Below are 26,594 nucleotides of genomic sequence, written 5' to 3'. Positions count from 1 at the left end.
CACACCATGTGAAACTGTATGTGGGCAACTGTGCACTCAATGGGTATGGACTAGTCTAATATGACTGATGCAAAGTAAAAATACCGATCCACATCATCATCTGTAGGATAAGCCTTCATTTTGAAATTCTGCATCACCGTCAATCAGCGCCAGACAGGTACTGGCAAGCAGCTATGGGAAAGATGATAATGATAACATTATTTAAGCTTGAATACATCAGCAGTGTGGAAATATTTTTGGTTTCGGAAAAAATACAGGTCAACAGACACAGCACATGCCGTACATAAACAATGCCGTTACGAGATAAAATATTCAGAGAACACAACGTACCTGGCCAGCTGGGCATCTCACTCCGCTAACCTCTTGCAGCAACACAGCAACATTGGCTGCTTGTTTTAACAATGTTAACCTGAAAAATGTGCATGCAGGCTGATATTCAACTGTGCTGCTCTGTCGGGAGAGGCAGTGACTTACACTAAATGTAAGAAAAAGTATAAATAATACATGTACACATGTACTTTGTTAAGCTATGAGTGGAGGAAAACCCCTCTAGCTGTTGGGCTAATTGATGCTATGTAAAAGTGCTTAAGTTGATAATGTGTGACTAGCAAAAAACTATTGTTTTGTCCCTAAACCGTGACAGTTATTATTGAGATGAGTTTTACTCTTATGTTAAATGATCTTGTTGTTAATCCACATTTTATGGCTGTTAGGAGAGGTTTGCCTTCAGGACTTTTAGCCAGATTGCCCTGAAGTGTTCGGAAACGATCATGGTTTGGGTTCAAATGAAAACATTCCTTTCGGGAAGAGCTTTCTGACAGAGAGCCCTGAAGGATATCTTATTCCATGTGCTGGGACCAAATTTGAGGTTAACTTTACTATTATGAACAGATAAACATTTTTTTTTTACAACAGTTTATGTATTGTTTTTATCTTTTATGGACAAAAGCAAAAAAGATTTGGATGGATTTCTATCCAACTGTGTCAAATGGACATACAATTCCATCTCATATTGATCACAGGCCCCTGAATTAGTCAAAATCACATTGTGGGAGACTTTGTGATATCATCAAATATTGTATTGTTGTCCAAAGAGTCAATATAATATCATATTGTGGTGAAATATGTTGAAACTAGTTAGCAATCTGGAAATTCATCGGTTAAAAAAAAAAAAAAAAGACTTTTTTTTTTTCTTCCTTTACCTCTGGAGGCACAGCCCAGAGTTTTTCAACTAATGGAAGTGCAGGGGCCTCTGTGATCGCTCACGCCCTTCACTTCTTGCGGTGCCCCCAGAGAATCGCCGTGTTGTTTACAAATACTTCGGGTAGAAAACCAGCAGAGTTTAGCTATATATCACATTTTTCACGTCACTATATCACCGTGTAGACTAATCTGATGTTTGTTAAGTCTATAAACACAATGATTGAACAAACGTTACTATTTCTGTGTGTTTTGTAATTAACATGGTTATCGTAGATTAGCTGGGCTAACCGTTAGCTGTTAACGTTAGCTGTTAGCGGTGTCTGTAATAACCATAGACTGTATAAAAATAAGGTAATAACTCAATAAATGGTCCGTGAATAAAATAATTTTTCCAGTGGATATCTTAGTTACAACATGAGTGAGCTAGCAAAGCAGTTTTGTGTTGATATGTGTGGTATTTATTCAGTTATGGGAAATCACGATGTCTAGAAGGCATCAGTGTCTGCAGCTGACAGGGACAGTTAGCAAAGCTATCATCAGGACGTCATCTGTTAGAAGCCCATTGTCGGATACGACATGAAACTACTCCAGTTAGCTCAATCATGTTGTAACTAAGACATCCGCTGGAATTTTTTTTTTTTTTCACGTTGATGAGACGGCGTTTTGGGTGGAGCGATCGCTATGGACGCGGAGCTTGCTGTTTCTGTAGGTACACATTTCCTGGGGACACCTGCACGTCTCGGCCACGCCCCCTCCGTAGTTGTCTTTCACACAGGGCTGCCGACAGATTCTACAATGTAAATTGCAGAATCTGTTTTGAGAGATTAGTTAGCTAGCTACTGAGACATCAGCACAGTAGTGATTTGTTTTGTTATGTTCAATAAAAAGGACCATCATACACTAAAATGACAAAGTGTGGTTTCTGTAATTTTCAAATCTTTATTGACAGATAAAATAGATGTATGGGTCTTTTTAGTTGCTGGTTGCTAGATGCGGCCATCTTGCTTATGATTTCTCTTAAAACTAGGTTTGGAGAGTGCCTCTGAAAAGCCCCCCTTTGCAGGGCCATGTAGCCCCAACACCTCACCCTACACCTCTATCCCAACAAGAAAAGGGACACCCTACCACTAGACATGTACGTGCCAAACAAAAGGATAAGTGGTAGGGGCAAGGGGTGTTTTGGGATTAAGCTTAAGTCAACCATCAGTGAGATAAGGACCAAAACTCATCACCTCTTCCTCACCACCTCTGCTAACATGAAGTCACCTTAGGAGGACATAAAGGGAGGGATGGAGTGAGAAAGTGAGGGAAGGTGAAGGCTATTTGGGAGGCTTTATTTGCTACTTCATCATCAAAACAGGATGTGTGTTATTGCTGAAGAAGCACTAATATAATTGACATATTGTAGCCTTATTCTACAATACAACTTGAAGCCAAAGTTTTATGCACAGCCAGCAGAAAATGTGCATCGAGCACACTGAAGTTGCTGACATTAAATAATAACATGACAAGTTTGAATAAAGCACGAACTGTAATGTTAAATGTGCCCACATTTATGAGCTTATAGGTGTAGGATATGGACTTCAAGCATTCAGAGGTGGGAGGAAACTCAGTTTTATTAAGTACTGTACTTGAGTACAACTTTGAGGTATTTCTACTATTACAAGCTACTTTATTCTTCTGCATCACCAGTTTTAAAAAGAAAGTTCTGTACTTTTTACTGTACTACACTTCTCTCTCAGAGATGGAGTGCATTCTCTGCTAAAACAAAAATTAAAACAGGATGGTGTCATGGAGGGAATCAAGAGAATCTTTTGCAGCTTTTGGACCACCTGAACAGTTTGATATATCAAACTGAAAGAGATGTGATCCAACTTGTGGTTATTTTGCAGCACATGTCAAATGTAGATTGTAATGTGAAAAGAGAGGCTGTTCTTTTCTGCTTCATCATGTTCATTGGTTGGGCCAGACTCTTGTCCTGGTTTTAATGGTTCGGTGTTATTTATTTGTTTACAAGTACTTCCATTAACAGGTCGAATTACTAGGGCTATTGTGTTAACTCCTGCCTATCAGCTAGGTTGATAGCACCAGAGTGAGCAACTACAAATACCTACTCCAGTGTCTCTAGCCACTGGATACAATATTTATATCTGACAGAGAGCCACAGAATGAGGCATAGCCCTCCCTCAAGACTTTGCCCCCGCCTTAAGGCTCCTGTCTTAACACCTCTAATGCGAGGTCTTCCCTTGAGGGGCAAAAATGATCTCTTTTTCATTTAAGAAATGTATAAAAGACCTTACCGACATGTTGTTGAAGAGACCCCGAATGCAAAAGTGGAAGACAGGTAAGTTTTCTATCTTTCAGTAGACCACTACTTGGTTTTAAACATAAAAAACACAAAAAAAACTGGGACATTGTGTTAGATCTAAGTGTAAACAGAATGCAGTGATTTGCAAATCAATTTCAACCTATATTCGATTGGATACAGCTCAAAGCCAAAGCATTTAATTAACACACTGATGAACTTTATTGTTTTTTGTAAATATACACTTGATGCCTGCAGCATGTTCCAAAACAGTTGGGACAGAGGCAACAAAAGACTGGAAAAGCTGTGAAATGTTTCAAACCGGTAACTGGTAACATATGATAGTATCATTTTAAGGCACACTTGTAAGGCATTTAGGGATTTCAACATCTACAACTGATAATATGAGAAGATTCAGAGACCCTGGAGAAATAGCTGCACATAAGGGGCAAGGCTGAAAACCAACACTGAATGGCCATGACTTTTGATCCCTTAGGTGGCCATGGCATCATAGGTAACTTGCACATCTGTGAAGGCAGGTTTTCGAGCAACACATGCTGCCATCCAGACAACATCTTTTTCAGGGATGTCCCTGTTTATTCCAGCAACACATTGCATGTAACAACAGTGTGGCTTTGCACAGAGTGTGGGTACTGGACTGGCCTGCCTGCAGTCCAGACCCAATTCCCACTGAAGCACAAAATACAGCATCAGAGACCCTTAGACTGTTGAGCAGCTGAAGTCGTATATCAAGCAAGAATGAAAAGTTAAATTTCAAACTCGAAATTTCAACAATTAGTGTCCTCAGTTCCCAAACACTTACTAAGAGTTGTTAAAAGAAAACTTTTGTGAAATGTTTTGCAGGCATCTGTGTGTGTATTTACAAAAATCAACATTTTTCAGTTTGAACATAAAATATCTTGTCTTTGAACTGTATTCAACCAAATAAAGGTGGAAAAGGATTTGCAAATTATTGCATTCTGCTTTTTATTTATGTTTGACACAACGTCCCAACTTTTTTGGAATTGGGGTTATATGCAGGGAGTTTGCAAATCTTCAAAGAGTAAATATAAACAACGAATAAGCTGAACTGCCACTGCTCAGATGAAGAACAAAGTGAAGTCCTAACGCTGATATAAAGAGTGGGAGGAATGTTGCTTCTTTTAAAGAAGTGGAGCTGAGGGTGTTTTCAAGGCTACCTGTAACGAAGGCATGATATCACATATAATTGAATATTGGCTACTATGCATTGTAATTGTCGATACAGAGCATGCATTTATGATTACTGTAAGCACATCACATGTTCAAATACCTGTCATACAGCACAAGCACAGGCTTCTGTTCTCAGAACATGCAACATCTGTTTATAATGTTCAATAGTTCAGTTCAGTCTCTCAGTCTCTTATATGTATTTCCTGTGTGGTTGTTCAGGTCAGGAATACAGGCAGGATGCACTCTGTGCCTGGGCAACTTTAAAAGTAAATGCTGAACTCTGGCCGTAGGACAAAAGCTCCTCTTGCTTCCCTCTTTCTCACATTGAACTTCACCACATAAGTGGTGGTGCTGCTGTGCTGCACCTCTGCTGCTGAATGACCACAGAAGGAACACAGTGGCCAACACCATGTACCGTAATAGGCCTGTCTGCTCCGCTGCTCTGTCTGGATCAATAAAGATATAAAGCGACGCAGAGAGAGACCCAGTGAAGCTGAGCGGCCTGCCAGCAGCTGGTCGTGTCCTCGGTCCCTGGCTGAGTCTACCGCTGCTGTCAGGTGGTAATGTGTCTGCTGACCTTGAGTTTATACCGAGAGCAACACACACCGACCTGCTGTATTTGCCAAAGTGTTTCCAACAGCAGCAGCATTATGTTTACATCTACAGGTATATTTATGGGATCTGGCAAACACTCTTACCCAGAGAAACATATTCAATCCCAGGAGCTAAAAGTCCCTTTGTGTTTACAGCATATATTAATAACTGAACTTTAGGTCATTCAGACCGACCATGGAGCCTTCTTTAAGATGCAGTGTTTGCAATTTAACTTGTTTTATCTTCTAGTTCTCTTGTTGGCTTCTGTTCAAGCCGTTTATCTCACTGTTCTCAGAGTTGTTGGGAAGTTGCCTACAATGCACTGTTTTCAACATCAATTAACAGTACAAGCAATGTCCACCCTCGATCATTATATTGATACATGTGAAAAACAGTGCACTCTAACTGTGTAACTGAAGCTGAACACAGATTGTAGCAGCCCTGAGGACTGAGTTTGACCAGTGTAAGAGCCCCAGTAGTTCTAGGCAGTTAAGAAGTAAAGAATACTGAATATGTTCCTTTATATCAATATTGTCAGCTTGCCACATGTACTACACTTTCCTTTGTCAGCACTGCATTTTCTTTACTCTTGATGCCGGTTTGTCACTGTAACTCTGGCTGCTATCAGTTCCAAATATACAACTGTGTAGCCCTGAAGCAACTCATAGCCTGATGCTGTAAGACAGAAACAGAAAAAAACTGTAAACAGTGACACTCCGATGTAAATGAGCTGCTTGAGTTGGTTGGAGGTTTGTTTTGAATCTGGATAGGGATATGCAGATACACTTCTTTTCTGTTAAACTCAACTTTGTTATGGTCCATACCGCATCTTTGAAAAATAAAACCGATGAAATAGTGGCAAAAATCATTATCATTAGCATTACCACAATTAGCTGTAAATGCACCGTGCTAACTAAGCTAACAGCTAGCATTAGGATTATCTCCACTCTCCTGTCCAAATATGGTCACTTCTGGCTCCAAAAATCATAGATGGTGATGGTCAAAATGCCAAACTCAAAGCTTCAAACATGAGTCTATGAACCAATGGGTGACATCACAGTGGGTACACCAATTATTTTATACATCTATGTTATCATCCCATGAATACATAGTGAAATGTATTAAATGTTTGATAGTTTTGCTCTGTTATTTTGTTTGTAGGAATTATTAATTTGAAGATGTGAAAGTCAAGAGCACAGATCATTAATTTGTGCACATTGCTGTTACACCTGATACCTTCCCAGCTCTGTAACCATCAGCACAGGCTAAGAAACCAAACATGTGTTGACAAGGAGGGACTTGTTAAAAGATAATAAGGGATTCTGCAACTCACTCCAACACTGAGGTGCACTTGCATACAGGTGGACGATGGCTACATAGTAATAATGAAAAAGGTTTTCATTGCACCGTTTTCGGTCACACACAGTTATTCCAAAAACGTCACATGCACATGATAACGGAGGGCAAACTTTCTGCCAAACAGCTCTGCAGGAATACGCTCGTACATGGCAGCTTCACTGCTAATGATGACTATTTATAAGACCATTTTCTCGTCACACTGCAGAACTCAACAACAAAAACAACAGGGAGGCGGTGAAGGAAACCTCTTCAGTATTCAAGCTGCACTTTTTTTGTACTCTGCTCAACTAACTTTAACTTCAAAAACTTGAAAAATTTGATTTAAGCTACCAGAGTTGAATATTCATCATCAACTGATCTGTAAACTCTCCGCTCTTCTGTTCATTCATTAGAGCAAACCCCACACAGGAGCAGCAGTCTGCTTTTGTTCTCCGTCTGACTCGTGTCCCAGCCCTCGCTCTCATTATTGTTACTCTCATCCTGCGTCTGTACTTGTTATTATTCTGCTTGTGACCATTAGGCCTGTTCATCTCATTACTGTAATTCGGATTCAAGGCCCACACCTGCCATTACTGCGAGCACTCTGTCTCATTAGGAAACTCCTGTCACCGCCGCAGTGAATGCAGCAGCGGCAAATTAGTTCTGATAGAAAAGTCTTCAATGAGACACAAAGTGGCAGCAGGGAAAGATATGACTCTGTTTGCATGTGTGTGTGTGTGTGTGTGTGTGTGGGTGGAAGGAGAAAGTGTGTAAATTAACAAAATAAAGGCAAATTGTGAATGCATATTTGTGTGTGTGTGTGTGTGTGTGTCTGGAAGGGGGGGTGTTTCATGAGGACGAGAAGGAGAGAATAAATGTGTGTATGTGCATGCAAGTTTGTTGTGTCTCAGAATCTCAGTGTAGTGTGTGTGCGTGTGTTACTGTGTGTGTGTGTGTGTGTGTGTGTGTGTGTTATGAGATCTATAGCTACCTAATGGACCTATTTTCTAGTCTGAGTTGCTTCAAACGATTCAGTCGGAGCAAAGAAACTAATGTGGCTATTAAGGCTGCATTAGCTGAAGTCACTGTCTGTCTCTCTCTCACACACACACACACACACACACTCTCTAATTGCGAGTTGTTGCAAATGTTGTCTTCTCCTATTATGAGTTTGTAAAAAGCTGTCAGTGAGGTCACCCTCAGGCCACTGAAGCCCATAAAATCCTGCTGTAGATTTCTGGGTGTTAACCTTTAAACGCGTCTTTTAAATCTCATTTACCGCTTTTTACGTAAGCACAGAATAAACCAAGGATGCAGTCATTTCAACTAATGCAAATGGTATGATTTATCTTGCAAGAAAGCAGCTATGTCAAACAAGGAGTAATGGGTGTTTTGGGGGTAATTTCCTTTTTCTTTTTCTTTTTTTTTTACCCAGCAGCCAAGGCCGATGGGAGTTGATCATGTTTGACATCGAGGTAAGAAACCCAGCAGGAGTGTCTGCAGTGTTTCATTGATTTTCATATTATCTTGTGGGTAAAAATGTTCCACAATTCAACGGTAGCTCACAGATCTGTTGAGTGAAAATGAAACAGTGCGATGGGCAATTTATCTCAACACGCTGAGCCCTGACTGAATATGTAATACTGTTAAAACTGCATGGCTTTACATCTTTAGATCTGCTGTATGTTTGTCTATTTGTTTCATAATTCAGATGAGCCTACTGGAAAGAGATAAAAGAGAGAATATAATTTACACAAAAAAAATAAAGTGCTGCAGGCACAGATAAATTATTTAAAACAGACAGCAACTAATTTCTTATAAAATACAAAGGAGGAACTGTCAGTATAGCAGTAATCCATCATACCTGTTCCAGCCAAGTGGAGAGAGGACATTTTACCACAGCAATGTCTGAGTGTCTGATCCAACAACAACCAATAAGATGACTAACTCTTTATTAATCCCTGTGGGAGAATTTGTCTTCTGCAATGCACTCAGGTTACTTATAAAGTAATAGTAAGTCCAGTGAATCTAACTTGAGGGCCAAATCTATTTATTTCTATCCAACATGCATTCCAAATATCCTACAAAGACTAGACACCCAGACAGAATGACGAAACATGAAATGTTCAGAATTTGAAAACATGATTAAGCAAATACTGAACAATTGAGTAAATACAGGAGACTACACACTAGGGATGTCTACCAGCTATGCATGTCAGTCTGTAAGTTAATTTACACACACACACATATACACGCAGTGGTGTAATGTAGGGAAGTAATAAAACATTGTTGCAGTGTTTCAGAATTTTTAGGATTACTCCCCAACATTCCCTAAATAAAATATATATATATATATGTATATATATATAGATAGATAGATAGATATAGATATATATATATAGATATATAGATATATAGATTATATTTTTACATTGAAGTAATATTCTAACAGGTGACTTTAACTTTGACCAAAGTTATACAGTATTCTGGTAAGATATCTGTACTTTTACTCAAGTGTGGCATTCAGGTACTTCATCCGCCACTGCATACACACACACCTTGCTAACGGCTCATCATCAATGTTAGTCAAACCAAAGAGATGACTGTGGACTTCGGCAGGGCTGGCACAACCTCACCTGGTGCAACAACACATCCAGCATCATTAAAAAACTGAATAAACTGAAGAGGGCGGGACTGGACACTAAAATCATCACATCCTTCTACAGGTGTGTGATGGAGAGTATCCTCACTTCCTGCATCACAGCATGGTACGGCAGAGAGACATGCACTGCAGCGGGTGGTTAAGGCTGCAGAGAGAACCATCGGCTGCGGTTTACCACCCATTGGAGACATATACATCAGCAGATGCAGGGACAGGGCCTCTTGCATCATGAAGGACTCAACCCACCTTGCAAATGAACTCCTGGCACCCCTCCCCTCACGTAGGAGGCTGTGCAGCATCTAGGCAAGAACCACCAGGCTGAGGAACAGCTTCCTTCCAGATGCTATACGACAGATAAACTGCACTACACTGCATTTTTGAACCACACTATCGTAAACTGCTGTTACTTTAATAGTGACTTTTATTGTTATCTTGATATTTAAATCACATTTTATTTTTTATGTTTCTTAGTTTTCAAGATTTTAGGATTTTAGTGTTGACTGCACATTGCACCGTTCACTTATTTATGTATTTATTTAGTTAGTTCCTTATTTGTTGACTTAGTGTTTCATATAATGTTCATTATGCAATGCTCAAAAAGACCTGAGTTCTACATTTTATTCTTTTCATGTATTTGCATAACTGTAATGACAATAATGAATCCTTGATCCTTGATCTTTCTCATGCACTGTTTCTGTAGCTGGTGGAAACCACTGTGTGAGCCCTATATATGGATTGAGTCTGACACACCCCAGCTTTATGTGACTTCTGGTAAAAAATCAGCCCTGATCTGTCACCAACAAGCTCAGCCAAACATGGGCAGGAAGCAGAAGAAGCATCAAGCCTGATGTCACTGAACCGAAGCTCAAGATTTAGAGGCTACATTCTTTTTCTGGGACATAACAGTTATCAAACTAAATTAAAAGTTCATCTGAAAACCACAGTCACTGGCGCCATGACAGTTGCATTAAATGTCTCCCACTGAACAGCAGCCTACCTCTTCAACAGGGAGGGGGGCCGTCCTCTTCTCACAGGGCACGAAGCAGTGCTGGCGCTCATCCGGGTTCACTTTCACGTAATCGTGGTGCGCACGCCCACGTTGGTTTGACCGGAGGACCCAGCAGACATGCGTTAAAAGCTCTCAAAGTTTGTCATTTGCTCAGCCAGCTGTCCGTCAAAGTCTGCCAAGATTCCCTGCACAGAGAGACCAAGAGAAAAGGATAAGTGGTGAGAAGAGGGAAAAGGTTGAAGGGGGGCTACAAGTGGACAGATGCCTCGAGAGGATGGCAGAGCAGCCAAATGGCAACTTGGCTGGTAAAGTGACATGTTCCTTCAATCAGCAGGAACCATCATTGGGACGAGGAGAGAGGACTGGGACAGACCAAGATGAAAGACAGACTGAGAGAAAGAAAGCATCATGGTTAAAAGGAGGCTCCATTCCTCCTTATGTCTTATCAATGACAGAGTGACAGAGCTCAGACTATAGAGAGGAAGTGAAGCCGAAGTTGAGACAGCAGCAAAACCGCCATCTGTTAATCAATCAGTGTCAGGCTGCAGCCATTACACTTCAGCTACAGACAACTGATGTTTTTCTAAGAAACAGATCCTGAGAGAAATGTGAGTGAGTATCCTTTGATAAACAGGCCTGACAGGGCAGCAGTAAGACAGGAGTACCAACACATAACCTTATGTCATAATTTAAAGAGTAAAGAAACCCACTCAGCTTCTCTGTGCCCTCTGCCCCACTTTTTTTACTATGTTGCTTGGTGCTAGGCTAGTTCAGTAGCAACACTCACTTGCTGTATCAACACTATAAAGTTGACTGAGACAACCTGCCGTCAGCTTGTTAGGGGTAGGGTTGGGGATTAATCAAAGACTATATAAAATAAGTAGATGTAATCTCTGGGTCTGAAAAGTGAAGCCAATTTAAACCTGCATTCTTCCTAATGGCCAGCAGGTGGCGACTCCAATGGTTGGAAAGAGAAGTCTGATTGTAAGTCTTTGAGGAAATGACATTGAAATGACATGAAACATTTTCCTAATAAGTTTATGGTCTGAATTGCTAAGTTTAACGTCTTTTTCAATCAACCCAACCACCAGAAAAAAAGGCTGGCATTATACATTTCTGCACACCATGGATACACTAATGCGCTAATTTATCGGCCGCACGTCAGGTATCGGCTGATATTCACTTTGTTGACTGCCATCGGCCTATAGGCAAATAAGATGGCATCTGCATATGGCAGTGACCAATGTTTTTCTGTGTCAATTTTGCACAGCCTTAAAAGCGGGGCTCCAAACTACTGAAGTCATGTCAATCTGGCACATTTCAGTGAACAACCCTGTTGTTTTGCTGATAATACTAAATTGTGAACAACAAATCTGAGCTGACATCAGCAGGAGGAGAGCTAGTTAACATTAGCTGTAGGCTATAGGTGGCTGGAACTAACCTCTGACTGAGGTTGCATAACCTCATCTACTAGCTCATATACTACGTTACTTTAGAAATGTTGATATGATGAGTATGAAAAGTTCAACTGCAACATATTCCTGGTTTGCAGAAATGTACAATGCCAATATTTTCTTCTGACAACTGGGCTGTGAAACAAATTCAAAGCATAATGTGCTAACAAATTACCTCATTTTCCACACTGCATCTAAACAATCACAAGCAAGACAAGAGATTTTTTTTTCCTATATTTATGGTTCCTGTACCTCCTCTCCAATTGGTTTCTTTCTGTTCTGTCTTGAGTGCTGAAGATCAGAATTAAAATCTGACTCTTCCTGCCAAAGTTTTAGATAGCTAAAACTTTTTTCTTGCTTTCACATTCAGTTGTAGCTGCAGGAAATATCTAGAGGTGACAGCATGTTTGCTGCTTCTGGCAGGTACCCACAGGAAACAGTAAAAAAAAAAAAAACTCCCAACAACTATGCAGACTCAGGTATGCAAATTACAGAACTGATTACTGTTTTTATTGGAGTTCTAGTGTGGGTTATTCCTTTATTGGCCACATAGTCCCGAGGGATGTGTAGACAGGGGGACAATGGACAAGGCGCAGTTTCAAGACCTGTGTAGAGTTGCCAAGCTGAGCTGATTTGAGTCAGGGCAGCAGGACGAGGACTGCCAGCATTTTTTTATTTTTTTAACAGAAGTGCTGACAGTTCCCAACCAGAAAATGTGCTTAGAAACCCAGACAATTTCCTGCAGTCACCTATTTAGTCTTTTCCACTTCAGTCTCAATGGATCTTTTTATAACTGTGGCAACACAGTTTAGAAAGTGGGCCAAACTCATCTCCCATATGTCTCTGTGGGAGACTGAATGTTGAGTGTCTCAGTGGGGATGAAGAAAGGCTGGAAACTTCCCGACTGAGAGAGAAAGGCAGCGGTATTTAGTGATGAAGCGAAAGACAGGAGAGATGTAACTAAGAGACAGAGGGGAGAGGGATGAAGAGAGGCAAAACTGTCAAGGCAAGAGAGAGGGACTTCACACCATCTGTCTATGATTGTTTTTGTTACTCCCAAAGGTTACCAGCTTGGCTCTGTTTGCTCTCCAGTGTTTTACTGTCAGAGGTAACAGTCATGTAGAGCCTTGACGACCATCACACAAGGTCAACGTTTTATTTTTTACCTGCAAATTGTGTGCAATCAGCAGGGAAATGTACCTGACAAGGCTGCCAGGTGTCATCAGCGCCTCAAGCAGTGCACCGCCAGAGGGTGGATCAGCTGTCTTTGCTACTTGCCTCTGTGGCTGCTGCAGTTTGGCACTCACTGGTGTAACACAAATGTCTGATTTGGTGATCAGCTTAGCACCATATCCTTCATCTTAAGTCACACATTTTTTGTCATCTTCCACTTTAACAGTCTCACAACAATGCCCAGTCTTTGCAGAGGCACCATGGACAAAGCAAGTAACAAATCAAAAGCTAATTTTTAATTCTGCCACATTTAAAAAAAAAAGATTGTTTTCGTTTACGTAATTCAGAATGCAATCTGGAATTTTATTATAAACTTGTGCCTTCATTGTGATATGCGTTTTAAATTTGACCATATGTTGAATGTTTTCATTCATGTGAATCCCTTACAGAGAAAACAGACCTGACACAAGAATTACCAGTGCTCATTCCATCTCAGCATTTTGCCTCTAAAACTAAACATCCCCAACATGTGTTCCTCTGAAAATATTGACTCTTTCTTGATTTCAGAACAGAAAGTCTAATCAGAGTGCTGATTGGTAGAAGATTGTTTCCATCTGTGCTGATGATTTCCATACAAAAAGTAAATTTGCAAACCAGAGAGCAAATTAATGATCAGTCTATTGCATTTATGTCCATAGTATGCTTCTATGTACTTCTGAAAACAATTATTTGGTTAATCAAGTTACTGAATGACTGAAAATTAGCAAGGTGACAATTTAGATAATTGTTTTTATTTGCTGTAGCTAATTGACATAACTTCCTTGAGGCAATAATGATATTTTCTGCTGTTGTCTGCTTAACATTGTACACTTCTGCAAACCACAGATATACGTTTGTAAGTAGGGTTTAATTCAAACTATAAGTTTCTACAGTGCTGTGTTTTTTTAAAGACCCGTCGCTGTTTTTCTTGCAGCTTTTGGGCTCCAAAATGTAGACATGTAGTAGTGACCTTTCACTATTTTTCCACGGAGACTGTATAAATAATGAATGTAGCTACCATGAAGTCACCCATTGGTTTGTGGTCCAACATTCTGAAGCCTCTAGTTTGGCATTTCAGCCATCACCATCTTGTTTTTTTTGGAGCCAGAAGTGACCATATTTGGATGAGAGGTTGGAGCTGTGAAAGAGTGAGAAGTGGATCTGACTGAGAAGCCGAGGACACTATCAGCAGGCAGCCTGTCACTGAACGCCACCCACCCTTAAATATGCGTAACTTTGGGCCTTAATAAAATGTTAACGGGTAAGTTATCCCCTGTACAGCTGTCATGTTTGTTTAAATTAGCTACAGCGACAAAAAACATTTTTGTACCAGGCTATTAACATGTTTATTTCTGCTGTAAAGTTAGCCATTTTAACACGGGGGTCTATGGGGATTTACTCTGTTTTGATGCCAGCCTCAAGTGGCCATTAGAGGAACTGCAGTTTTTAGCACCTCTGCTTTGGCTTAATTTTTCAGCTTTGGGGGTTGATCATGTCCCAAAAACCAGAACCAGAAACTCTGGACCAAAACACAATCATTTCCGAAGCATAACCACGTGGTTTTGTGTCTAAACCTAACCACATGTTAACCACAGTGTTGTTGAAACATAAAATTTAAACATAACTACCACATTATAATGCGAAAATGTAATGTATTCATGGTTTGCAGAAAACCACAATGTCATTTAACACAATGCCACTTTTTTCTGTCAGTTGGGTTGCTCACCATGATAAAATGTATTGTTTTTGTTTATTTCCAGTGGTGCATTCTTCTTCAGATGGGATACAGCAGCAAGATTTGTCCACTGGCAAAAGTCAGTGATGCTACAGAATCTGTAATTCATCAGCTTGAATCTGGAATTCAACCATGAATACTTTGTGATGAAAGCTGCTTCTGGCTGTTGTCCAGCATTCTCATCTTGGTAGGAAGCCACACGTTACTAAATATGAAGGATGGGGGGTGTCTTGTGTGAACCAGCAGTCTATTCTTCTCCAAAGTGTTAAGTGTGTGAGGTGTTGAGCACACACCATTTGGCTCAGGCAGACATTTTTTAAAACTACAATGAGGAGAAATTGCCTTCTGCTGGTGCTGACTTTCATTTCCACTTTGAAACTCTTCTCACAGTGAACCGCCACTCAGGCCAGAGGAGCTCTGATCACTACACTCACTTCTAGTGGCTGCTTTAAACTCTTGCAAGTAGTGAAATTGAAGGTCATACTAAGTTACTGTTGCGCATGCTTTGGATATAAAAATGACTTAATGCCCAAAGTGCTAGATGGGATGTAAATGAATAAAGTTCACACAAGGAGCTTTGCAACACCCCATACTGAACATACTAGGAGACCAAAATTATCTGCATGGATAGTTTATCCAAGCTTAAAAATGTGAACTGTGTCCAGAAACCAAATAATATTTGTGTGCAGTTACAGTAAGTTGTTAAAGGCACTGTATGTAAGAATGTGGCCAAAACGGTTACTGCACTCAAATTCAAAATACTGCCGCGAGTCGTGTCCACCCAGTATCAAATGAGCTCTGGTGACCATGTGAGCAATTAAACTGAGCATAGCGTTAGTTCATGCAAGACACGATGTCAGCTCAGCTCACATTCCAGCTACATCAGTTGATCATGGCCAAATTAAGTGATGGAGCAGCTGATCAATGAAAGGGAGTCAGCTGATACATCACACGATTCCTTTCTATGCAACCAATTGGCAAATGTCATTCAGGGTACCTTTTTAAACTGCTCTGGCCTGCCTCCTGTTGCTGCTTCCTCTACAAGCCGCTTTGCAACCCGCCTCCACCCCAGCTCCTCCTTTTCATGTTGTGTCTGACTTATCAGTGATTGTCATTGATGCTGGCTCTCCCTGCCTTAAGCCCTGCCTGTACATACTCTGCCAGAACAGAGAAATGCGTTCTTTTTCTCAAGACGGCAAGAACAAGAACAAACTTCGTTCTGGCCAGGACATTTCATACTTCATGAGAAACTCACGCGCAGAACTCCTGGGAAGTCCTCATAGGCCCCTCCCACTGCCGCATATGTCACATGTGCTTTTCTGCATTAACCACGCCCACTTCAAATTTCTGACCAATCACACAATAGTTCGCGGAAGACCACACAAGATAAAAGTTCTGTCCAGATGGTGAATTGAGAACAAGCTGCAAGAAATCCCAAACCAGGGCTGCGAGAAAAGAATGACGTCATTCTTTTCTTGCAGCCTTGCCAGAGAGAACAAATTTCTCTGTTTTTCCATCTCATTCGCACTTGGAAGGGCAGACAGATGTGCTTTCTCTGCCTTATGGCTTCCCATGCAGGTGCGTGGAAGAGCAGAGAGGTGTTATCTCTCTGCCGAAAGATGGAAGAAGCTTTCTGCGTAGGCCTGAGGAAAGGCAGAGAGGCCCCAGAACAGAACCATACCGCCAACTATAATACTTCAAATGGAAATAAAGTTCTCTTTGACTTAGGTGTTCCTGTCTGAAATAAACTGTGTATCTCTCAACATATTTTGAATCGGGCAGTTATAACAATCTCCTGTCTCTCTCTAGTTTTAACTGCGGATGGAACCCACTTGGCTTTAGAAGTTAATAAGTAAAGACATTTTTAGTCCAACCTGGCAACATTTTCTAATACAGAAGCAAGAGCAGATCATGTAGTGATTTTCAGACCTCGTGACCACCTAATTTCTAAGCCTCTAACACTAATCCAACTTGGCGACATCAAACAGTGTTGATGCCTCAATTCTGCACCCAAAACCCTCCTCTGAAATTTAATAGAACCTGAAGTGACAACACTAACATTCCTCTCCTTCTGTTTGTGTGTGCCTTTTTTCTCTTGTCAGTTTTTCAGTGCTAAATGATATAACCTGGCAACCCTGCTCCTCCCTCGAAAAAATAACGTGTCCCACTCCAAATAACCTCCCTTTTTATTCTCCTCAAATGTCTGATGGCAAATATCTCTGAGGTCAAACTTACAGCTATCCAACCTGGCAACTCCACACTGTATGAGTAACTTCTCCTGTCAGTCTGATGAAGGATATAACCTCCCTCTGCAGCTAACAGTATTTGAAGTGGCAACACAGAGAGTAGTTTTCACTTCCACCTGCAAAACTCACTTCAACCTGGCAACCGTAACTCTCTCTGCCTTCTTAAAAATCAAATAACCTGCTTCATGTTCCCATCCCTGTACCTGATTGCTCCATCTGTTTCTCCAACCTGGTGAATTCACACAGTGTTAACGAAACCTTACCTCTGCCATCATGCATCAAATGACCTCCTTTTAGTGCTATCATCAATACCCAAAGTGTATAACTTTATACAGCTGGCTGGCAGCCCTTCTCCAGTCTGGCAAGTCTTCTTTGCTCTCCTGTCTCAAGCCAAATAACACTCACATTTCTCTAATATTACTGCTTTCTCTGGTGGCTGGAAATATTTTCAGGGACACAAGTTACAATAATCAAACCTGGCAACTCCAAACTGTGTTGAAAACCAGAAAACCAAAATCATGTCTATTTGAAGTGGTTATGTTAACAGGTTTTTTTTAGGAAATTACACTATTCATACAAAGTCAGTGGAAAGATGCCAATAGATGTAAACAGGTACACATCCACTCTAGGTGGCACAAATTAAAGCAAAGCCGTATCTGTGTCAGCTGAAATTTTTTTGTTGAATGTTCCTTGAAGAGGCACTTGACTGATAAAACACACACACACACACACACACACACACACACAAAGGATTATCACCTTGTGGTTGTTTGCCTCCATGAACCAGTCAAGTTGTACTCACAGTTCACATCTATGTCTGTCCAGAATCATATGTGGCCATGACAGTTGACAATGCTTCAAATACAGATGCTGCTGCAAATAAGCTACAGTACATATCTTACCATATGGATGCCTCGTACACATTTTCAGAAGATCTACACAATTAGCACAATTTCAAGGTGGACATCAAGATGCCACCAATTCAGTGTCTGATCAAATGTCTCCCCATCTGTTTCTAAGTTATGATGTTGAATAATGGCCAGATAAGTGTTTTTTCAGAGATTATAATGTCACAGTGAAGTTGGCCTGTGACCTTTTGAAAATAATATGACATAACTGCATCATTATATTCTAGATATTTCTGTTAAATGTTGTCATATTTAGCATATCAATTGTTGATTTATGGCCAAACATGTGTTCTGTGTAGTCACCTTGACCAGTGACTACCAAATTCAAATCCATTCATCATTGATACCAAGTTGAAGTTTGTACTAAATTGGAGGAAACTCCCTTGAAATGTTCTTGAGATGTCATGTTAACAAGAATGAGACGGACAAAAGGCCACAGTGACCTTGACCTATGATCACCAATTCCAGTTCAAACAGACGTGTTGGGATCTATGCCTCATCAAGGGCCTGACCTTGTAACAAATTGGCTATCAGAAAGTAGTAATTAGTAATTATTAATAAAAAATATTAAATTTGTTTAATAATGTGACTTAGTTTAGATTAAGTCACCTCATGGGGCACCATTCCCGAAAAGGGAAAAAATGATAGCCAGTAAATGGTATCAGTCTCATAAAGTTCACTAAACTATTAATTTTAATTGATAATTTAATTAATGACTATAACCAAAATTACTATATTGACAGTAAAGGCTGAAGGATTACGCTGGGGTGCTAACTCAACTTGGTTCTCCTTGTTGCTTGCAAGTTAGTTGCAAACCTTGTGTTTGGCACATTAACTTCTCTAGTTCCAGGTTGTGCTTCTGCTATGAGCGAGGGAAAGCGATTCTTAGGGCCAAGAGCAGCCAGAGTCTGTGAGCAATTGCCCCCTTCGATGGTTTAGGGGCAAGGCAGGGGTCTGAGCTGGTCAGCAGCCCAGAAGGAAGAGCCATGTCTTGGCCGGTCAAGGGCCCAGGAGAAAAGAGCATCTGAGCTGGTCAACAGCTCACAAGGAAAGAGAGAGAGAGTGAAGAATGCAGAACTTCTTAAAGTTTGCCTGGTGACATCACAAAGTCACATGACACCGTAAAAGTGGTGTCCAATCAGGGTTGAAGACTGGTCTCTCATTTAAGTCACAGAATGGGGCATCCTGTGGAGATAAGGGCCAAATAGCTGTCTTTGTTTGAAGAACAAAGCACATGAGGTTTCTTACCATTTAAAATGGCAAGAGAAGCCTTCACATGTCCAGTTTAGATTTTAACAAATGACAAATCATCTGTGGTCCAGTGAATCCCAACGGACGTTTGTAAATAAACAGTAAAATAGTCACACTAAGTACCATTCAGATGTGGGCATTTATCAGTCAGGTAAGGTGACATGAAAGATATTCTCAAGTTGCATTGTGGGAAGTGAAGGATAAAGTCTTTCTGTAAGTCTGGAGTCTCTACTACAAAATAACTGTCTCTGCCTCTTCTGCTTCATAATACTAATTATGTCTCCCCAGCTGTATTGAAGTGCAGGACTAAATGAATAAAGCTTTTTGTTATAGCAGTCTCTTTCTTTGTTATTCTCTCTGTCTCCTAAAATTTAATTCAATTAGGCTACAGAAATTACTGTAACAGTTGTCATAAATAATTAAGAATATTCTCAAAACAATTAACAGCACATTGTGATGCACGCTGAGCAATGCGAGAAAATGATCTGGCTGCTGAGTGGTTTAACATTATTCTGTCATGTATCAATGTCCTGCTCTAATGAAAAAAAAAGTGGTTTCTGTAGGGAAACACATTACTCCAATTTAGTTAACTCTAATCTGGCGACTTAACGTAGTTAACGGTTAACATCAATACCCCCTGTGTCTGAATAAAAATCCTCTATCACTGATACTGTTAGGACAGTTTCTGAACATAATAGGCAGGAAATCAGTGTTTCAGCTTTTTATTTATTTTTTTTGGTAAATCTACCTGGGTTTTCTTTTTCTTTTCTGCCATTTCCCGTGTGGCTCAAGAGTTGTGGAACAGACTTTAAATCAATCCACCAAGTCCTAGCCTGTCAGTCTGATGCCAGTGCTCTGATGAACTAATTTACATTAGTTGGGACCACTGTAACTCCACAGATCAGCTTGTTCATAGGTGTGATTAAAACTGTACTTTTATTGTGAAATGGAACTACTTCCTTCCCGTGCCTTTGCCTGAGGGAACCCCAAAACTCAGACTACCCAGTTTTCCATGATCCTTCATTTTTTCTGAGCTAGGTGTGAAACCCAGTCCATTGGCCCAATTTTCAACCACAAATAACCAGTGTTACCTGTAACACCTTGTGATGTCACCACGTCAATAAAAAATCTTCCTCTCTTTCTCCTGGACTTTTCACACTGCAGCTGCAGTGCAGCAGCCCCTCAGCTCTTTTCTCTCAATCAGCAGACACACCAAATTTATTTTCCTCATGGACCCAGAGGATGTAAGAGCCTGTCTGGAATTCCTGGTTAGTGAATAAGCAACACTAACCGAACAGTAAACTAGTTTGCATCAGCGGCTAGACACAAGGACTGCGAGCTCAACACATTCTCACTCCAACCTTGTTATATATTGATGTTTGGTCATGGACTTTCCATGTCCACATCTGACGTGAATGGTACCATGGGTGCATTACCTGTCGGTGCTCTGGGATGCCCTGTCAAGTTCTGCCTGTTATGTGCATCATTTGTTTCCAAAATACACTTTAGTTTTACAGGAAATGTACTGTTTGCATACAGTCTCTTTCAAAATAAACGCACTACGTTGGTACAACACTGCTAATTGATGTCTTTTTCCCCTAACATCAAATGCACCTGTTTGTTTTGCCATCACACACGGTTGGGTTTAGGAAAAAAGAACAGGGTTTAGCTTTACAATCTTATGGGAAGCGAACACGGGTCTCCGGGGTTAAAGTCAGTGGTTGCTGTACCCATCCAACACCCCTGACACCCACCCGCCCTATTCAGACTTCTGCCACCTTAACTTTAGTTCTTGCCCTGCCATGTTTCCCCCTGACGCAGCCGGGTGCCATTAAACTGTAATGGTTACAGGCCACGTATAATGCTGATGTGAAAGGACTGCTTATTTTGTCTGTGTCATTGCCCAAAAGCCAGATTTCGATGACCTCGGAGTGAGACCGCAGTGGCCAGCTAACTTAGAAACAAGAAGAGCAAAGCAAGTTAGCACCAAGCTACAAACTCTGTGAGGACAACAATGAACAATCAGTTTTGGAACAAAGCACTGAAAGACTGCACCATCACCAATTCCTTCAACAGATGTGACTGCCGGCTAACAAACTGCAAGTCAGAGCAGCTCCTGTTCCATTCATGGACAGACTAGTATTAGCACTGACATGGTACACAGGGAGACTGTTCAAATTTGTCAATGAACATGGTACATTATTGATTTGGTTTAACACTTCACTGAGTTTAATTGTTATGCTCTCTTTGTAGCAAGGTTGTTGAGTAACACTGTTTGGCTTTGGTACCACTACGTTGATGTTGGTTATACTTAATGTGGACACAGGGTTAAGCATGCAAGTTGCCCTTCTCTTAACTTACCCAGCACCTTTATCCTATGCAAATCACTCTTAAACATACTTGCACACACTGAGAGGCAGTTCAGAGCTCCCGCTCCACATATTGTCCTTCTGATCGACATCATGTGTTCAGAAAGAACCTCCCCCTCACTCAGTCGCCATCTTTGAGTCAGCCATCTCTGTATTTTTCTCTCTGTCTGCCATATTGTTTTGTAGGCCATGTGGCCCCTTCATTATTTTGGAATACACATGCTGTCTGATAAATGTTGTAGAACTAAAGAACTAGAATCTTGCCAATCTCTTCTATTCAAATCCTTCAAGCTGTACTAGTTTATGTTGGTTTTGAGCTTCTTCAAGGATGAACCTCCAGAGGTATAAAATTAAGTTGTGTTCAACCTGGTGACCTTCCTGCAATCTTGCTACCAAAACCTCTTTTCTCTGTCACTGTAACCACCTTTAATATTTCTTTCAATCATGTTGAAAAGACCTGTGAGTGCTCTCCTATGCCAACAGAAGTACAATGTAGCTGTGTCATCTTTGTGTCCTCCCTAGTTTGACATCATCCCAAAGGCTCTTTTATTTTTGTCTTGTATAACAGTATCAATTCCATCTGACACTGAGACCTTCTTTTCAATGGTACTAAGTGTGCTTCCTTCTAATAGCAATCTGAGTCTAAGATGGACATATATGCTGCTGTACTTTCACAGATAAACGTGTACAAAATACAAAAAAAAGGGAGAAAGACGGACATAAATGATGAGACTGAGGGACCAAAAAAAATGCTAATAAATGATTAACATTATTGTCTAATATGCCTCTGACAGACAGACTGATGACTGCTTGGATTAAAGCATTAATGGTGACTTAAGACTATTTTTTCCATATTTTCATGCTTTCTTTGTCCTCTTTCTGTACTTTGTCAACTTCTGGAAACAACATCATCCAATACTTTCTATGAATTTAATTACCAGTGTAAAGTGGTAATTTTTTAAAACCCTGACACATCATTCTGCTGACATCAACTAAATGTCACTTACATACAGTTACAAACAGATCTGTCTTGATACGACAGTTGACATACATTCATCTCCATCATTCTTTTGTAGAGACTAATTTCCTGATGGGGAATACCCTTAAAGTTACAAGACAAAGGTGACCTGGTTTTCCTCCCTGGTGTGCCCCTTTTGAGTCAATGAGGCTGTGCGAGCAAAGCCTGGAAGAGCCTACGTTTCAAAAATACACTGCAGGCATATTTCCACAAGACACAAGGAAGTGGAGCTCATTATAATAAGTCTCTGGAGGATGAGTGAAGTCATGTGACCAGGACTGTGCACAGAGCAACCTCCTGTAAGTGGTGGGCTGAGGCAAACAGGGAAAAAAAAGTAAAGTACATAGTGTCCTTTGTACTCACTAAAAGTAAGTATGCCCTGGAAACCCTGGATGTCCTGCTTTTCAACCACCTTCATCCTGGTCAACTTTTTATCACATTTCCAAACTCTGACATTTGCCGTTTTAAAATAAAATAATAAATGCAATCTGTCCAGAGTGGCGACCAAGGCCTTTCCCATCCCTCTCTCAAAGTTGTGAAAGCAAAACTGAGCCTCCACCTCACCAAAACCTTACATCCATTGTGACATAACAGCTCCTAAAAATGCTTTGCCTTGGAAACTCTGACTACCTTCAAACCTGGCAACCTAGCCATTACAGGCTCAAAACTCTGGCACCAGCTGTTTAAAAATACTCCAACCTGGCAACTAACATCTACCTCAAAAACGCAAAACGCCCCCACCTGTTTTTGCTGGTATGAAATCCTCTAAACATAACCTTTTCACTGGATTAACATGCTTCCAAACTGGCAACCTTGTCAGAGCACAGTGTGCTTCAAACAAGCCGCACAGCAACTAAACCTCCATGTCTCCAAAATTACCCTGTCCACCTTAAAAAATGAGACCAATGTGGCAACCATCCCTGTTCTGCATTAACCTTTGTACCTGTTAAATATCCTGACAACATCTGCCTCTGCAGGCCTCCCCTCCACCAGTTTAAAACACACTCCAACCTGGCAACTTGTGCCCTGCATCAAACTGAACCACTTCAAATCTGAAGAGCCTAACATGGCAGCAGGATTCTTTCCACTGCGCTCCCTCCAAATCCACTCACCTCCTCTGCTTAAAATCACTCCAACATGGAAACTCTGCCCTGCCTGTAAACCTTCCCGCAACCTGGCAACCGCAGCAGGTGCAGCGCTCTGTGGTGAGATAAGCTGAGAGGGACAAACTCTCCTCATCCTCCCCCACCCTCCCATCTCCTCCTCCTCCTCTCTTCTCTCTGTATCACTGCAGCTTTGTTCAGCCTGTGTATCAGCCTCTCTACACACATACACACAACCAAACACGTACAAGATGTGCTGAAAGTGTGTGTATAGTATACTGTAAAGGGTAGTGAGTGAGTGTGTGTGTGTGTGTGTGTGTGTGTGTGTGTGTGTGAGTGAAGGTCAGCGCTGCAGAGAGTGGCCTCATGAGGTTAAAATCAAAGATGATTTTTGTTTTCTTCCCAACTAGACATGTCTCCATCACACACACTGTCACATGTTGGTTTGGCTTGACAACGTTGCCTATCATAGAGTATCTCCAACTGTAAATCTGAACTAGTAAACCACTATGAGGACTAGGATCAGGTGAAAAGGCATTCATTTGATTTGATATAGTGTAACAAAACTGTCCTTCTAAGATCAGCAGCAGCAGTTATTTCTGTAAATGCCCCAAAGCCTATCCCAGATGGCACTGAGCGAGAGGCAGGGTACACCCTGGACAGGTCGCCAGACTATCACAGGGCTGACACATAGAGACAGACAACCAGTCACGCTCACATTCACACCTACGGACAATTTAGAGTCATCACATAACCTAACCTGCATGTCTTTGGACTGTGGGAGGAAGCTGGAGTGCCCACAGAAAACCAGTTGACAGTGATGAACAGCACTGGCTAAGTTGAAGTAATGTGCTGCTGCTTAATATTACACACTGTTGTAAGGTCTGTCCAAAACGTCCTCAGAGTGTCCCTGCAAGTTGGTTTACAAAGTTGGTTTACAAGAGCAGGCACTTACAAGTAGAATCAAATTATCCATAGACACTGATGATTTAATATCTTAACAAAAAGGGATTTTTGTCTGCAAGCCAACTGGCTGTGAATAAAAAGTGTGATTCCATATGGCTTTCATATAAAACCTGTGTGTATATGTGTATATGTGTGTGTGTGTGTGTGTGAGTGTTTGTGTGTGAAAGTGAGAACAAGGGATTCACTTGTGTAAATATGTAATCAGCAGCTTCAGGCCATGAAAAGCACACTTGTTCTACAGTCATGAAACATAAAACACTGCAGGTTCTGCGTGCGTGTGTGTGTGTGTGTGTGTGTATTAGTAAGAGCCTTCAGTTTAAGTTGAGTTCATTCTATGGCTTTAAAGAGCGTCTGAACATAGTCCCTTTTACACTGCCTCTTCAAGGCGGTCATTCCACAGCATTACGCCGCCTTGAATGTGTTTATGTGTGTGTGTGAGTATCCTGGTGCATAGTTGACCTCAATCACTCATCGTCATGGAAACCTCCAGTTGATTACAACCTGTAATAACCATATGGCCCTTGTTTGTGGTAATGGGATAACATTACTGGCGCTGATAATCTGTGTGCGTAAGTGTGAGGTTTGTTTGTCTCTTTGTGCATTAGCAGGTGTGTGTGTGTGTGTGTGTGTGTGTGTGCGTGTGCAAGAGAGAGGGGGTGTCCGACCTCATCATCACACCACGGCACCTTCATTCCTCAGTCTCTCTCTGCCTTTCTCTCTCTGTCACCGATCAATTCTCATTGCTGCAACGACCATGGAATCCAATTAGAGCTGCTTCGTCACGAAGGCGCCACATATGTGCACGCACCTGTGTGTGTGTTTATGTGTCCAAGCTTGTAGAGTCACCTTGAAAATGTATCAGGAGGCGAAATCTGAACATTTAAGAGACACGGCTGCTGCAGCAAAGTGAAGAAATGAGCTAAAGAGAAGTGAGGAGGAAAGGAGGAAAGGACGAAAGGGGATGGAACATTAAAGTAAGAGTTGCTTTCATCCTCAAAGTCACATGAGATCAATTGATTTAATGTCTGTAGGTTAAGCTGAGCTTCGCATAAAGACTGGAGGCAGGGGCAAACTTGGCTTCGCCCTAATGCTGGGCGATATGGCTCAAAAAATAGTTTTAATCTTCACTAAACTACTGTAGATTACTAAAACACAAAATTATTAAATTAACTACAGTTACAATGGACTTAAATAAAGTACTGTTATAGTAAAGTTTAATAAAATACAGTTATGTTAAAGTTAAACAAAGTACTGTTATAATAGTGTTATTGAAGTACCGGTATAATAGAGTTAATAAACAAATCAACAAAAGAAACTCCCTTAAGGTGCTCTTGAGATACTGCACTCATGAGAATGAGACAGATGCAAGGTCACACTGACCTTGACCTTTGAGCATCAAAATCCAATCAATTCATCGCTGAGTCGAAGTTGATATTTGTGCCAATTTCTAAGAACGTCCCTCATTGTGTTCCTGACATATCACATTCACAAAAATGAGACAGACAAGGTCACAGTGGCCTTGACCCTTGGCCTATGACCACCAAAAACTAGTCAGCATCACTTAGTCCAGGTGGACATTTGTGCAAAAAAATTGAAGAAATTCCCTTAATTGGACAAGGATGGGACAATGATAGGATGGATGTATGAACTGACGGACAACTCAAAAATATAACGCCTAAAAAGGCATAAAAATATATTTTTCAAGTTTTTCAAGTTGGAAAAAGTCAAGACAAACAACTCAGTCAGATACAGATCAAATCAGATATCTACATTGCAGGTCAGACAGCAGGCTGAAGTTAGTTCGACAATCATTAGCTGGAGCCCAGTTTGCCCAACATGCATACAGTTGAAGTTAATTTAAAGGACAATTTCTAGTTTTAGAGGGGGAACTTCAGGGGAAATATCAACAGTTAGTTCATGCACCCGGGACCTCTGTACTGTCTCTCTAGCATATAGTCAGTGAGCACAGGTTTTTGGTTTCTGATGATGCCAAACCTGGAAACCTCGAC

The 26,594-nt window shown here is 40.9% G+C and overlaps 1 protein-coding gene across 6 annotated transcripts in view; it reads right to left on the bottom strand.

Annotated features, from left to right (window-relative positions):
- si:cabz01090165.1 (uncharacterized protein LOC100333421 homolog) overlaps positions 1 to 26,594 on the bottom strand; it is a 537,387-nt gene that overhangs the window by 254,970 nt on the left and 255,823 nt on the right. For all 6 annotated transcript variants that reach the window (XM_049576585.1, XM_049576584.1, XM_049576586.1 and 3 more), the window contains one exon: positions 10,312 to 10,508. The gene's annotated coding sequence lies outside the window, so the exon portion shown is untranslated. The remainder of the gene's footprint in view (positions 1 to 10,311; positions 10,509 to 26,594) is intronic.

This window comes from Epinephelus fuscoguttatus, linkage group LG5, assembly GCF_011397635.1.
Source record: "Epinephelus fuscoguttatus linkage group LG5, E.fuscoguttatus.final_Chr_v1".
Lineage (NCBI taxonomy): Eukaryota > Metazoa > Chordata > Actinopteri > Perciformes > Serranidae > Epinephelus > Epinephelus fuscoguttatus.
This window is presented reverse-complemented; position numbering and strand designations above follow the sequence as displayed.